This window comes from Orcinus orca, chromosome 12 (genome assembly GCF_937001465.1).
Source record: "Orcinus orca chromosome 12, mOrcOrc1.1, whole genome shotgun sequence".
In the NCBI taxonomy this organism is placed as follows: domain Eukaryota; kingdom Metazoa; phylum Chordata; class Mammalia; order Artiodactyla; family Delphinidae; genus Orcinus; species Orcinus orca.
Genome location: NC_064570.1, coordinates 27,237,117 through 27,249,864, shown reverse-complemented (window position 1 = coordinate 27,249,864; position 12,748 = coordinate 27,237,117). Strand labels below are relative to the sequence as shown.

The window sequence follows — 12,748 nt, the reverse complement described above, 5'->3', positions numbered from 1 at the left end:
CCCTGAAGGCAGGCATGTGCATTTATATACAGTAAACCCCTAAACGTTGCCAGGGTGGGAAGCAGGGCAATTAAACCCAGGGCTAATATTGTTTTCAGTGACACATTATTATTACGGGTTGAGGGGGACCCCTGCTAAAAATCATTCCTATCTAGAGTCAGTTATTGTAAGAGCAATTCAAGTAATATATGGTTCACATGGATTTCCTTATTACCCTTCTCAAAGTTGTAAAATAGCAAGTAAGACAGGATTGTTTGAAACCATTACTGTTTCCAGAATTGCTTGATTTTTTTCCCAAAGGTTTCTATTCTCAACGTTAAGAGAAATTTTTAAAACTGGGTCATGTTAGCAGTAAGATTAATAATCAAGGTGTAAAACACATAGTGAATTTCAAAGAATTAATGAAATTAACTTCATAAGAGTGTAATGTACCAAGTTAAGAACTGCAAAAATATTAGGTCTGAAATGCAGAGGATGTGCTGTGAATGGACAATTGCTTTTCTGCAGCGCCTAGTGGGAAAACAAGGACTTTGTGTGTTGCAAATGCCTAACTGCAGCTCCTCCATTTCCTCTGCTTTATCTTTTATTACTGGCTGGTGAAACAAAGACGGGTGTCAGTAGTAACGTCTTGATTGACATTTTCTCTAATAAAATGAAGTCGCTTTTTGTCTGAAGTAGAAGCCCAGAGTTGACGAGTTGCAACTCCAAAGTCTGTATCCTCTTTGTAAGGATTTTTACCTGACACTGTAAGCTGTATGATTTCAGAGTGTACTCAGTTGACCATGAGACAAAATCAGTGGTGACTATATGTCAGCCAATTAGCTGGGAGAAACTCTGCTTTGAATCAAGTTACGTAGGGCAAGGGTGGAAAAATCCAAGATGTGTCAGGAGCAGACACCAACTTTGGGAAATTAATTGCACCAGTACATCTTGTAAGGCCTTTCACGATGTTCAGCACAAAGTTACTCATTGTCAGTTCTCAATAAATACCTAGTTAAAATGTTTGCTGAGAATTTACTACCCTTCATATATTGTAAATTATTTAAATAAATTTCAAATATGGCATTTTCAACTGTCTTTGAAAAAAGCTTTTGTGTTAGTCCAACCTAAAGTATAATCTATTTAGGAAGGCATTGCAAACATTGACTGGTGTTCTTTTCAGCCAGAGAACCTTGTTACCCCAAACAGATGCAAAAGTAAAATGACCAAGTTTCCTCAAAGTGAGCATGTACCACATGGAAATGCCTCTGCCTAGTAATTAATCTTCCAAAGTTGAATTTGTTGTTAAGCAGGCTCAAATCACAGGGGAAGCTGCTTGTTGACTGACAGAACATAGTGCTGGAAGGAATTTATTAAGCAGTAAACTAATCCCAAGCAAGACTAAAAGGGCCTCATTATATTAAAATGAAGTGTCAAAATTAAGAATCAGAATAGACTTTAGAACATCTAAATGTAGACGCTAACAGGTATTCTAAGTGGTTCAACTTACCTTGACTTTTGGGGGGTAACTTTTTGAAGGACCCTCAATGATCAGAACTTTTTACCCAAAGACTCCATCATGCCATGGATTCAGCTTGTATATCCCAGAGAATTCACAGACAAGTAGGAATCTCTCTTCTAGGAGGCAAGTCTAGCTAAAGAAGAAGAGATGTGGCATTTGGAAACGAGATGAGACCCTCTCTATCAGCGCCGCCCCGTGGTGGCATCCCCATTCCTCCTCAGAGCTTCCCCTTGGGCATCCTCACTTCTCCTAAGAATGCGTCTTGGGGAGCACGCCCATCCCTCTTGTGGGAGGAAGCCTTGGGGTGCTTTACAGGCATCAGGACCATTGGCTTTACAAGCATCCTAGGTGGCTTTGTCAACATGCTAACTTTGATCCCTGAGGTGATGCATACTTGGTATATTAGCAATCTTTAAAGTGGTCAATATGGAAATTTGGGGGATAGAAGGGATAAAGGGATGTAGAAACCCAAACTGACAATATCTACTACGTTCCAGGCATTGTTAGAGATTTGAACAAAGAGTACAACAAAATGCGTCAAAGTTCTAGTGTATAATCAATGTAGTTATACTTTCCCAAGAATCGCTTAGGTATCTAGATGATTTAATTTGTACGTAGAAAGTGATTGCATGGAGCACACTAAAAAGAGCAGTAGATAGAGGCAGGGGACCAGTGGGCACCCTTATTCAGGATCTAACTAGTTGGATGACTCTGAGCCACTTGCTCACTCTTGATCTCAGTTTCATCACCTGTAAATGAAACTGGTTGTATTGGGTTATTTCTAACAATCCTTTTTTAGATGAAACTTTTTACAGTATTCTTATTTGGAGTTTTTTTTTTTTAATTCCATTTGTATATAAAAATGTGAGTGTTAAACCTTTATTAAAAAAAATTACTGTGTGCTTTCAACATGTCAAGGGCTATGTCTACTGAGGCAAAGTGAGTAAAAAGACAGATAAGCAATGATTACAACCTTCAGGAAACTTACATTCTGGTTGAACTTAAACAAATAGTGGAGCCTGGGCAGAGAAATGGAGGAACAGAGAGAATTTGGAAGGGAGGTGGTGATGAAGAAAAACAAAAGAGGTGGCTTTATGCAACTGAATTCAAGAAAAAAAATCTAAATTTTCCATCTATATAGATATTTACGCCTATTATTGTAGTCTTTAATATGACCAACGGAAGCATTGTCATTCTTTTGAAATGATATATTTGTAATGCTGTCCTTAAAAAATATAATGTGAAAGGAAGCCAAAGTTTTCCCTTTTGTTGATTAAGCTACTGTATAGGTTGGAAATGGTGAATTAAGTCAGTGCACTGATATCTTCTCCATCATCACTTGGACTTGGAACCCCTAGGAGTTCCAGAAAGCAGGAGTCCTTCGAGAACTTTGACAACAGCCCCAGGTTCCAGTAGCCATTTGGTGCAAGCAAGGAGGGTTCCCAGGCTGTGATGGGCTTGACCACTGATGCCTTGTAGTGTCGCAGGAATGTTCTTGGTGGCAGGAAACCTCCCAAAGTGGCTCAGAAGTTTCAGAGAAGACCTGTGTGAGTTAAGGCAAATTTCTTAAACTTTGGAGGCCCTAACTGCCTCCTCTTTAAAATGAGGCTTTTGGAATACTTCTGGGATGCCTTTTTCCTTTCCAGATTCTGAACTTCACCCTGACAAGATTAACGTTGACTAGTTAGCATTAATTTCTTTTTATTCTCCCACCTCTCCCATCCTTTATTTCTACCATTTCCCTTAAAAGTTTGCCTTTACTCAGTTATCCAAATTTATGCAATTTCACCTCCAAAATACCCTCATTGCTAAGGAAAAACAAAAACAAGTCCCTGGGTTTTGGAGAATTTCTCTGCAGGAGGACTATTGCTCCCCAGGGAAGACCACCTGTCCTCGCCCCCTTTCTCTCCTCTGAGGCTGATGTGCTGCTCTGTGGCTGTAGCTCCCCTTCAGACAGTAAAGGGATGTGCTTTGTGTTCACCGTAGCTGGAGACTTTAATGTGACAAGTGTCTTTTTCCTAAGTGCCAATCATTGTCCTAGATTTTCTGTGCTATCTCACTTTAATATCTCTTCCGCTCCAATTCTGGTTTCTTTAGGGAATAACTGAAAACTTGATAATAACTAACTTGGAGGAATCCTCAGAAGAAAGATGTTTTTGGTTTGGTTGTCCATTGAGTATCTGCTCTGAGACCTGGGGCCTATGGTACAAGGTGGCTGCCTCATCCTGCTGGTGGAATTTGATGCAATTGAGTTACTCTAATCCAGGCACTGGTTGGATCCTACTTGGGTCAGAGCATTCCTCTGGCATCTCCTCTGGGTATGGTTTACAGATAACGTCTCAAGCTTGGAGAATAGGGGACAGGGTTTGTAGTTTTGGATAAACCTAAAAATAACATGACACAAAACACACATAAGTCTATTAAGCAATATATAATTCTTAATATATTAGTGTATAAATACCCCAGTATTGAAAATCAAAACCCTTTCATGAATGCTTTATAAATTTATTTGCATACAGTATAGAAGTATGAAAATAATAGCCTTAGTCAATATACCAGTAAAGAAAGTTTATGTCATACATACCCCCTCCATCCTTCACGCTCCCTTCACCCTTCCTTTCTTCCTTCCTTCCTGCCTCCCTTTCTTCTCTTTCTTGCATTTGTAAGGAGAAGATGGAAAAAATTAAGATTGGTAATGAGATTTTGATGGAGTTTCCTTTTGTAAAATTTGAAGTAATGTTTGTTTTAGTTTTTCTTTTCTAATTGTTGGTGAATATGTGCAAAATTTTTCATTAAAATTCCTGCTCAGATTCTTGTCTTATTAATACCTTTTGTGTTTTACATTCATATTTAACATGTAAATAAATATATAAGGCATCCTTTCTACATGATGAAAATCATCATTATCTTCTCACTGCTTCAGACACACAAAAAAGGATTCGGTTCAAAACAGGAGTTTGTATATAATTTAAATATACTGAAGGATATTTAAGAGTTTTGAGTTTTAAAAAACATTCTTCTTTTCCCCTGGGATGGGAGGTCGGGTCCAGGGTTAGTCTGGGGTGAGAGGTATTTCCATGGGTTCAGGTGTAGACATAAGGAGGTTAACATATACCTGAATTGGTCAAAATTTGATATCTAAAATAAAGATACTAAATTTTCAATGTTTTACATATTCTTTGACCCTAGTAAATCTTAGTCTAAGAACATATCAAATTATGTTTATTTTTGCCTTTTTTGTAATATAAAAACTCAGAAACTACCTAAACTAATAATAGGCGAGTTGTTGAGTACATTATTTTGAATCCATACAATAAAATGCTATATAGTTACTTAAAAGAATAAGCTAGATCTACATGCACAGTCTGGAATGATTTTCAAGATGTGTTAAGTGAAAAAAAGCTGCATTAACATTTGTATAACTACATATACACATTCACACACACTGATGGAAAATTTCTAGAAATTCAAATAAAAAACTTAGCAGTGGAAGCCTCTGGCAGGAGAACTTTGAGCATGGGATGGGAACGACTATCTGTTCAGGTATATACTTTAGAATTGTTCAGCTTTTCTCCTCATAAGTTTATTACATACACAGTGGAAAAATTATGTATATTTATTTATTACTGCGTGATATTTAAATTAAAGTTGAGAGGAAAATTAGAAAGTAAAAGAAGAAAGAGTTCTGTTTTTTAATTGCTTCATTAGCTTCTTCCTTCAATCATATTGAATTTCTCCCGTGTGCCTTTAACACAGGTAGGGAGGCCATCGTGCCCCGGAAGAAAGAGTCCAGGAAGTGAGGAGATAGATAGCCCAGGTCTCCTGCGTGAGTAACTTTGGGCCAGTCATCTCTCAGGGCACCAGTTTCCTCATGTACAAAAGGAGAGGCTTAGTCAAGTTCAACGTTCCTTCCAGCTTTCATAGACGTTTCAAAGTTTTCATAAGAAAACTTTTTGGCCCGTTGCCTGCCCAACTATTTGAGACCTTTCTCCATAAACTAAATGTACATATTTGACTATGTATTTTATTGCTTTGAACACTTTAACTAAATTTTCTCTTTTAGAATTGGTCAATTTGGTTTAATTTTTCAAATTAATTAAATATGCACAATTTATATTTATTCAAATAGTGTTTAAGGAAACCACACATCATGGACTTTTAAAATTAAAGTATGCTATAATACCATTTATTCATAAAACAGTAGAAAACACTGTTTGTATTAAGATGTGTAGTTTGTGCAGTAATACAAGCAACTAATGCTTCAGTTTCAATATGATTTATACCTTTCTTGGTTTTTCAGGAGAAACAAAAAAAAGACTTTCATTTCCCTTTCCCATTATGCCACTTGCCAGCTGTGTCCAGCCAGATGAAAGAACTCAGTCATTCACAAAAGTGTAGATGTATTCTCGTAAAAGGAGATGCTGCAGTAATACAGAGGTCTAAAGAATGCCTTGATTTAGAAAAGGTCATTAAATTTAAGGAAAAGTTGTTTTCCATGTGATAGAAATATAGTATATTTCCATGTCTTTCAGACTAGTCTTCTTGCTTTTTCAATGAAATGAAAACAATTTTAATTTGGTTTTTAGTTTGATTTGGAAAATATAAGTATTAGTTATTTTAATTATTTAGTAATTTTTATTTTCTATTTTTCTAGACTTTTATTGTGTTTGGAGTAAAGAACAATCTTTAAGTTAAAACAAAAGGGATAAACACAAAACAGATCGGAATTTGTATGATAGGAGTTTTTTTTTTTAAACAATCTTATTGAGGCATAATTGACACACAATTGACTGCACGTATTTGAAGTGTACAATTAGATAAGTTTGATACTCTTGTGAAACCATCACCACATTCAAGATAATTAACATATCCATCATCCCCCAATTTTTTCCTGTGCCTTCGTAGTCCCTCCCTCTACCCCTCTCTCCATTCTGAAATAACCACTTATCTGCTTTTAATGTATGATAGGAGTTTTGAATGACATTCTAAATTTTTCTCTACAAATCCTTTCTAATTTTTTAAAAAAATTATTAATCATTTAAAAATAATCCAATGGCTAATAATAAAGTAATTGAAAAATACTATCTTCTTTTTCATTAATATGTTGCCCCTGAGTGTCTCTGTGAGTGCATGAGAGAGACAGAGGGCAAACCCTTCTCAAACTTGAAGACAAATGTATGTAAAAACTATATACTGCTGTGGCCTCTCCCGCCGCGGAGCACAGGCTCCGGCCGCGCAGGCCCAGCAGCCATGGCTCACAGGACCAGCCTCTCCGTGGCATGTGGGATCCTCCCGCACCGGGGCACAAACCCGTGTCCCCTGCATCGGCAGGCGGACTCTCAACCACTGCGCCACCAGGGAAGCCCTATAAAAACTTTTAATGGTATTTGTGTCAAAAACAGTCAGTTGGAGAATATAGCCTACTTAAAATATGTCTCCTTTAACGTAAATCTTTTTAAAAATAGGTCAGATACATTTATTGAATTAATTGGCAACAATATGTAATTTATAAAAATGTGTATTTTATGTGGAGAGAGAAGGGAAAGCTGGAAGAAAAAAATGAGAATCAAACTTTTTTCAAGGAACACTGACCTTGTAACCTAAATCCCTGCGTTCAAGCTCCGGATGCTAGCCTTACTAAGTGTAATACTTTGGGCGAGTTATTTAGCATTTTTGACTTTTTAAGTCTCTTAAATGTGAACTTAAAATGAGGTGCCTTTATGTTCTAAACTTTCGAAGGTTTACTCACTACACACGCAGATGGATTAGCTTTCATATGTAATTAGTCGCTTAGTTCAGGGCACAAATGTCAAGTCACTTCTTTCTTACAACATTCCTATTAGGAGAGGATTCATTATGCCCGCTTTTTTTTTTTTTTGCGGTACGCGGGCCTCTCTCACTGTTGTGGCCTCTTCCGTTGCGGAGCACAGGCTCCGGATGCGCCGGCTCAGCGGCCATGGCTCACGGGCCCAGCCGCTCCGCGGCATGTGGGATCTTCCCGGACCGGGGCACGAACCCGTGTCCCCTGCATCGGCAGGCGGACTCTCAACCACTGCGCCAACAGGGAAACCCCATTATGCCCACTTTAATGGCAAGGAAATTGAGGTTTACAGAAGTTAAAACTAATAGAGTTGAAATTCAACCCTAGCTTTTTTAATGACAGTTTTTTATTGTTTTTACACGTTTCAAATGCACTGTGTTTAAATCCATCTTCGATCATTCTAAGCATGAGTTAGGAAAAGTCTTTTTAAATTATTATACAAAACATAAAAATATCTATTTCAAAATGTTAAAGCAATCTACACAATATATTTATTTATATGAGGTTCCAGTGTATAGAGGAAACATTATTTCATTTTAAGTGCATCCACAGTGGGTGAATCTGACACTTTAAACTTCAGAAGTTTTGTTCTGAAAGGCAGTGTAACCGTAATGATGAACAGTGCAGAATCTGGCACCATTCATTAGCTCTGGGATCCTAAGCCAGTTAATCTCTCTGGCCCGCACTATACTTATTTATAAGATGAAGGTGTTTAAAATATCTGCCTCATAAGGTTGTTGAGAAGATCAAATGAGTTTTGTTTGTAAAATGCTTAGAACGGTGCATGAAAGGTAGTAAGCATCATGTGTGTATCAACTGGTATTATTTGCTTACAGTTATAAAAATTATTTCATGGAGTTGTAACTATTTTGGGCGTAGTCCTGTTGGATGTTTTAAACATTTAAGAGAAATATAGTTTTTTATTTTATTTTTAAACTGTAACACACATACAGAGAAATACCCAACATATAAATGTACAGAATGATTCACTAATTTTAAGTGAACAAATATATAACAATTACCCAAGCCAAGAAATAGAACATTATTACATTATTGCCACCTCAGAAATCCCATCAAGCCTCCTCCATTCTTTCATTCACCATTATACAGTGAGACTTACTAGGTTGTTGCATATGGCTCTAATTTAATTTCATTATTGCATAGTGTCTAATTATTTGAATATGCAACAATTTATTCACCCATTCTACTGTGGAAAAACATTTCAGTTTTATCTAGTTGTTAATATTATGAATAATACTGGCCTGAGCATTCTTTTGATACACCTGTACATGTATTTCTGCTGAGCATACACCTAGGAATTAGTTGCTGGGCCACAGAGAATGTTTCTGTTCTACCTCAGTAGAAAATTCAAAACTGCTCAAGGTGGTTAAAATAATTTACACTCCCACCAACAATGTATGTATGATAATTCCCTTCCTCACTAACCTTACATATTAGCATTTAGGAGGTGTGTAGTGAGAGCTTATGGTGGTTTTAATTTGCATTTTCCTGATTATTGACAAGTTTGAGCACTTTTGCACATATATATTGGCCATGTAAATATCCTCTTTGTGACGTGTCTAAACAAGTCATTTATATATTAATTTATAGGAATTTTTGATATATTTTAATATCTTTGATTGCTATATATGTTATCTCCCATTCATAAAATCTCTTGTTCTCTTCTTCAAGATTATTTTGTTCATTCTTCATTCTCTACATTGCCATATAAATTTTAGAATTAACTTAAGATTCTTACCTAAAAATGAAATTTTGGTTATTGATCAATTTTGGAAGATTTGACATCTTTCCTGAGTCTTTCAATTCATGAACATAGTATATCCCTCTATTTATTTAGGTCTTTGTTAATTTCTCTCAATAATATCTTCTAGCTTGCTTTGTGGTCATTTTACACATTCCTTGCTAGATATATTACTAAACACTTAGTATTTTGATGCTATTCTAAATATTATCTCTTCAATTTCAATTTTTACTTTTTGTTACTAATATATAGAAAACCAATTAATTGTTGGTGTGTCAATTTGTTATCAGCAGCCTTACTAAACTCACTTGGGAATTCTCAAATATTTTATCTGTAGATTCTTTTTATATTCTATGTAGGCAATCATGCTATCCAAGAATAATGGTAGGCATATATATTCTTTTTTAATACTGACAGTTTTGTCTTATTGTACTGGCTAGGATTTTCAGTAAATTGTTGAAGAGGTAACAGTGGGTAATGTATTATTTTCAGTCTTAGAAGGAAAGCTTTCAACATTCTGTCATTCAGTATTATAGTCTCTATAATATTGAGAAGTTTTCTTCTATTTCTAGTTTGCTAAGGGTTATCATGAATAAATATTTGATTTATCAAATGTTCTTTCTGATATCTACCATGTGATTTTTCTCTATTTTTCTGTGGTGGTGACTGATTTTACAATGTCAAATCTAACTTGAAGTCCTGGAGTAATCCCAATTTGGTCATGATGTGTTATGCTTTTTTTTTTTTTAATCCATTATTACTTTGTTTCTGGATTGCTAATAATTTTTAGGATTTTGCAACTATGTTCATAAAAAAATTAGCCTAAAATTATTCTTTCTGGTAACAACCAGGTTCCATTGACCTCATAAAAATAGTTAGAAAATATTACCCTTTAAAAATTTGGAGGAGGTAGATTTATATAGATTCATGTTATTCCTTAAATATTTGTTAGAAATTGTAAACAAATCCATCTGGTCCTGGAATATTTTGTGGGCAAGATTTTAATTACGGTTTTAATTTCACTAATTTTTATGGGTTATTCAGGTTTTCTACTTTTATTTTCAGTTTCGGTAAGTTGTATATTTCTAGGTCAACTATCTTATCAAAATTTTGTAATTAGCATGAAGTTGTTCATAATTCCCTGCTTTAATATTAGTCTAAATTTCTATATTTACTATTAGTTTACTGTGCCATTTCTGTTTTTATTGTTTTTCTCCAACAGTTTTGACAGGATTATCAACTTTATTAGATATTTCAAGTAAACAACTTTCGACGTTTTAAATCCTCTTTTTTTTTTGTGGTACGTGGGCCTCTCGCTGTTGTGGCCTCTCCCGTTGCAGAGCACAGGCTCCGGACGCGCAGGCTCAGCGGCCATGGCTCACGGGCCTAGTTGCTCTGCGGCATGTGGGATCTTCCCAGACCGGGGCACGAACCCATGTCCCCTGCATTGGCAGGTGGACTCTCAACCACTGCGCCACCAGGGAAGCCCTAAATCCTATTTATTTATGTGTATGTATTGTCTATATGTATTAATTTTAGTCTTTTATTATTTCCTTTTTTTCTTCTTTTCTGAGCTTTTTTTTTTTCTATTTTCTCAGTTTTTTTTTTTTTGGCTCATAACATTTCAGTTTTTCTTCTTTTTGAATAAATACATTTAAACCAATAAATTTTTCTCTAACAGAGTTGCATCCCCAAATTTAGAGTTTCCATCATCAGGTAGCTCAAAACAATTTCAATTGTAATTTCTTTTTGGACTTAGATTATTTAGAAATGCATTTATTAATTTTCAGACATATTGAGGTTTTCTAGTTATCTTTTTGTCATTGTTTCCTAGTATAATTCTACCATGGTCATAGATCATAATTGATCATACATGATTTAGATCTTTGAAATTTGTTGTATCTTATTTGTATGACTCAACATATTGCCAACTTCTATAAATGTTTCATATACATTTGAAATGAGTTTGGATTCTGTGGTTGTTAGGTACAGCGCTCTATACAAGTCAATTAGAAAATTATTAATTCAATAATTCAAGTCTAATAGTTGGTTCTCAGGAAGCAAAAAAATCAATACATATCACAATGGTCTATGGCCTTCCAAAGAGGGCCATATGTATATAATCTGTACATAAACAGATATACAGTGTATATGGTATACACTGTATCACTTCTTCTTTATGGTATACACTGTATCACTTCCTCTTTTGGAAGGAAGTGATTAGGAGAAACAAATCTAAAAAGTCTGCTTAAGGAAATGGGATGATAATGGAAAAAAGGTTGACAAATAGTTAGATACAAATTTAGAACTGTTATATCATCCTGTTGAATTGAAACTTTTCTCATAATAAAATATCCCTTTTTTTCTCTATTAATGATTTTGCCTTCAAGTCTACTTTGACTAATACTAAAATCTGTACCACTAGCTTTCTGTTAGTTAGTGTCTGTGTGACTTATCTCTCATTCTCTTAGTCTTTAATTTTCTATATGTTTATGGTTTAGATGTCTCTCTTTACAAGCATCAGATAAGTAAATATTGTTCTATCATTCAGTCTGATATTTGTCTTGTCAGTGGAGTATTTAGTCTTTTTACATTTAATGTCATAATGATATATTTGAGGTTAAATATGCTGATTTACTATGCTATTGGATTGGCCAAAACGTTTGTTCGGGATTTTCTGTAACATCTTACAAAAAACCTGGATGAAATTTTTCGTCAACCCAATATTTGCCCTTCCTGTTCTATATTTCTTTTTATCTCTTTGCTTGCTGTCTTTGGATTGAGTATATTTATAATTACATTGCCCCTTTCCTATTAGCTTGTTATTTTTACATTCTTTTACATTGTTTTACTGGTTACTATTGAGGTTACAGGATTCATCTTTGACCTAATGAAAGTACAATGCAAATTAGTACTTCTATCACTTTGTGGGAAATTTGAAAACCTTAGATGAATACCTTAACTACTTTTGTGACTCTTCAGAATTATATTCTGTTTTTAGGTATTTAATTTTATGTAATTTAAGCTCCATAATGATTATTGTTATTATGGTCTCATACAGTCATGTATACTCTTCTTCCTTCCTGCATCTCTGAGATTACATATAGGATTTCCTTTAGTATAGTGACAATTTGGTTCAGTTTTGTTTTTTCTATCTGAAATATATTTATCTTTTTTTTTTATTACATGCACTTTTCCTGGGAAGAAAATTCTAGATTGGTAATTTTCTTTCCCCACGTTATAGCATTATTACATTGTCTTATAACTCACTGTTTTTGTTAATGTCAGAAAATACTCTTTTAAAAGCAGTCTGTCCTTTTTTTTGACTGTTTGTAATTCTTTCTTTATATCTTTGAGTTCCAGTATTTTTATCATGATTGCTTAGGTGTGGTTTTCATTGTATTTATTATTATATATATACATATATATATATTTAGGTATTATTTTATTTTATTTTTTAACATCTTTATTGGAGTATAATTGCTTTACATTGTTGTGTTAGTTTCTGCTGTATAACAAAGTGAATCAGCTATATATATATATACATATATCACCATATCCCCTCCATCTTGCGTCTCTCTCCGACCCTCCCTATCACACCCCTCTAGCTGGTCACAAAGTACCGAGCTGACCTCCCTGTGGTATGCAGCTGCTTCCCACTAGC

At 34.9% G+C, this 12,748-nt stretch overlaps 1 protein-coding gene across 3 annotated transcripts in view; it reads left to right on the top strand.

Annotated features, from left to right (window-relative positions):
- PDE7B (phosphodiesterase 7B) overlaps positions 1-12,748 on the top strand; it is a 480,299-nt gene that overhangs the window by 141,856 nt on the left and 325,695 nt on the right. The gene's annotated exons all lie outside the window — the stretch shown is intronic.